This window comes from Habropoda laboriosa, unplaced genomic scaffold, assembly GCF_001263275.1.
Source record: "Habropoda laboriosa isolate 0110345459 unplaced genomic scaffold, ASM126327v1 scaffold72, whole genome shotgun sequence".
Classification (NCBI taxonomy): Eukaryota; Metazoa; Arthropoda; class Insecta; order Hymenoptera; family Apidae; genus Habropoda; species Habropoda laboriosa.
In genome coordinates, this window is record NW_017100188.1 from 1269863 (window position 1) to 1273840 (window position 3978).

Consider the following 3978-nt stretch of genomic DNA (forward strand, 5'->3'; position numbering starts at 1 on the left):
AGGAAATAATAAAAAGAATATAAAAAATTGTATTTTAAATTTAAAAGAATTCTTCTCTAAATGAAACGTACACTGAAACATAAACTATCCCAGAATCAATTATCATTGCAAATTGAATCACCTCAGAAAATTTCAATTATTCATCCACTGAGAAGATTACAACCATCGTAAACATCGTACTTTAAGTAAAACAAAATTCTCCTCCGAATAAAAGTTGAACCGAAACACGATACACAAATTAATCTTCAAAATATAATTACATCACGTTCCATTTCGTTAACCTCGCGAAAATAAAAGAAGGCACCTACATCGCACTGTAAAAAGCGAGAAAGAAAATCGCTGAACTCGTGGCGAGTCGACCTATTTCGAAAAAAAAGCGTGCACTCAATTACCCCTGCTAACAGAAAATCCATCGAAATCCACGACGAAGATTCCTATCTTACCGAACGAGGTCCATTGGACGAACGTGAATTTCGCCCGAAAATTGACCGGTTCGACGCGTAACCATTCCCTATTGCATTTGCGAGTACGATCGTCCGCGAGTTGTCGGGTAATAGTGTCGATCGTTCGCCGTCGAATCGAGACTACAATACAGCCGAGTATACGGTTAAGTATATTACAGAAATCCATGGTCGGATGACTGGTCCATTTGTAAATGAGATCGCGAAAATGGCCAAGTGGTCGATCCTGTTCACGCGTACCACCGAAAATGGGGACGTTGGTATCGAAATTCAACGAGGAAAGGTGCGCTTCTAGGTGGAACGAAAGAGGAGTGAGAAAAAAAATTGGATTTAAGAGTTTGGCAGGGGGGAAATAGGAAATATCGTCGACCCTGTTCATCGACAGTGATGAAGTACGTATTAAGTCAGACTTCTCTCTTATTCGCTCTCCTGCCTCGAATCTCGTTTTCTGTGGAGAGGTTACTTACGTGCAAGTCCTCGAAAGTTTCGTATTCCAACTTATTTGTGCATGTACATCTGTATTCACGTCTACACGTCCAGAAGTTGATATCGCGTGTTACTGCAGCGTTACTTGGAAAATATTCATTAGCGAACATTCCTTGCACGCTCTAATTGCAACACTTACAATTTCCACATGGAAGCTACCGTTATATCGCTATTTTTAATTTACACGGAGATGGTAGGAAGGAAGTTGGAAATCTCGATTGAGTCGGCTTTACGTGCGTACGACTCTCCAAAATGAAGATGAAAGTATTCTAAAATTGTTTCGATGCTTTCGTTTCTGAAAAATTAGTCAGCTTGGAGCGTCAAGAGGTGTGCAATTAGAATGTCTTCTAGAATCATCGGGCAGCAGTGAATGAACGTAGTTAAGCGCCTAAATGCACTAATTACTATTTTGTCTTTACACCAATTGAATATTTCAATTTCCACACGTCTAATTTTTCTAATACTTTTAATATTGAATCACCATTTTGTGTATTTCAATCAATTCGTATGAATTACATTTTACAGTTTATTCCCATAAACGTTCTTTTCAATTTCCTTCTGTTTATTTTTTTTTCTATAGTGATTTATACCTTCACAAATTGTTATTTTATTAAAATTTTTGAAGACACGACTTTGCTGGCATTTTTCCGAAATAAAAGCGCTGGTATACAGGAAAATCTGAAAAAAATCCTAAATTTTGTGTTCCGTAATTCATTTCACCTCTTTAGAAATGAAATTTAAAATTTTTCACAACCACCCTGCGAGCTTTTTCGAGATAACTTTATTTCTCCAAATAAACCGCGGAATTAGCTGTCCGAAAGTCGAAAAACATGATACTAGGTATTAATACAAAGAGTGGAAAGAAAATTGTGCGAACGAAACAAACACGTCTGGTTTGCTTTATATCGGTTTATTGGAACGAGCAAACGTTTTTTGCCTATTTAGACACGCGCGTGGCTCGCCGTACCTGGCGCTCAGAACGCTCAGCGCCGCTGAAATTTTTAATTAACGCCGAATAAATAAAAGTCGTTTAAGCCAGGCCATTCTGGTATGCGGCTCATTCTCTCCGCGCGACAAAACGCATTACAAGGTTTAAAAAAAGAGTGGTCGGATATTTAGCGTCTGGTGGACGAGACATTTTTTTTTTTATCTCTCCGCTCGCGTTTTCGCTCTTTTCTTTCCCCTCTTTCTCTTTCTCTCCCGGCCGTAAGTATTTATTTTCAGCTGATAAACATTCTCGCGGATGATTCCTCGATATAGTCGGCCGCGCGATTAATTAAAGTGCGGCTCTTTTTAATTCGACCGTGAAACATCGATCGGGAAATGACGAATTCCTGCATTCTTGCAAAGGTTGATTTTAATTATGACTTTTGACGCGGATTTGAATGAAATGTTGAAATATTCGGCGATGTTCGAAATAAATTCAATGATAACGTTCGGTGCTGGAGCGTGAATAACATAGGAAATTAACGGACAAAAGGATTTTGTTACTTTTGAAAATTGTGAAAATTGTCGCAATAAGAAAATACGAAAATAGAACAGAAGAATTTACTGCGAAGATTATTATTTAATGTTGCGACGATAAAACGATGAAATTTGTTTAAAAATAATTTTTTCTCTGATTGTGAATGACCGTAAAAATACATTTTCGCGTATTTCGACGGATATCAACGAACTGAAAGGGCGGCGCCGATGAAACGAGCATTATAAATGTTTTCATTGTTGGTAATGTGCATTTCAAATCCTGGATCAAACAGATTTCGGTATATTTTTGCCTGTTCTAATTAATACTTTTCTCGTTGATCAGCCCCGTGCATAATACCCCGCTGCGAAATTTCATTAATTGCACATGTACGAGTAACGTTTTTATTCACCGGGCGAATTACTTGAGAGTGGAGAAATTGAAACTGGCCGTAATTATTAAACGATTCCTGTATCTTGATTTCAATATGTAATTACGGCTGTTTAAACAATATTCATACTGCGAACAGCGGCTCAATACGCAATTATATTTACGGTAATTAGAATATTTCCAATGCCTGTAACCTGGCTAATTGTAATTAATGCTTGATGCTGATGATTTTATCTAGATTACGTAAACCTCGTTATGCGAGTGAATTTATTCTTGCGATAAGTTTCCCTGCCTATCCGAACGATGTGCAATCCATCGATACAGCCGAACGCTATCGAAACTCGCGACTCTTTTCTTTTCTCTTTTTTTTTTCTTTTTTTCACGTTTCACTGTTGGTATCGTACAGTAGCTACGCGACCAAATCCATTACGAATACCGTAAATTCTCTACCAGAGTCAGTGGATTCTACAAGTGACAGTATAGATGATCCTACGCCTAGGTATGCGTCATTGCTGCGCCCATGTATCTCGCTCGCAGTCAGTCAAACGTGTAATGCTACACCAGTCGGTTTCCTTTACAAGATTTCACGGCTGGACAAATCAAATATAATTTCTTTAATTTTACTTTTTTTCATCTGGAATTTCTTTTAACATGTTGGTGAGATTTTTCTGATGAAAATGATATCAAACACGATATAATTTGAACAACATTTACTTATTAACACGTTCATTGTCGCGTCAGATTTACAGGTTGCTATCAGGCGGCCAAAATTCTCGTATATATTCCGGAAACCGATTTTTAATTGCGAAACACTACTAAGACGGTTTAATTTGGGGCAGCCAGCTCATATTTGAGCTGTCAATACACAACACAACTAACTACTAAACCAAATCACCAGAAAGAAACCCATTTTTGTAACTCACTGTTCGCTGATTAAACAGCTGAGCTCTGCAACGTAGATTTGACTGCATTTTTTCCTTCCTTCCACTCAGATCGTCATCCTTCCTTCCTTCCTCCCAGTTCCGATCGCTTTTGCAAGACTCACAAACTCACAAAGTGTCAGTCACTGTGGAATGGACGACGCGAAAAGTACTTCGAAACGCGATTTATTTCAGTTTTATTCCAGATTTATTCAGAAAGGGAGAAACCGCGAATTTATATTATTTTCAATATTATTAT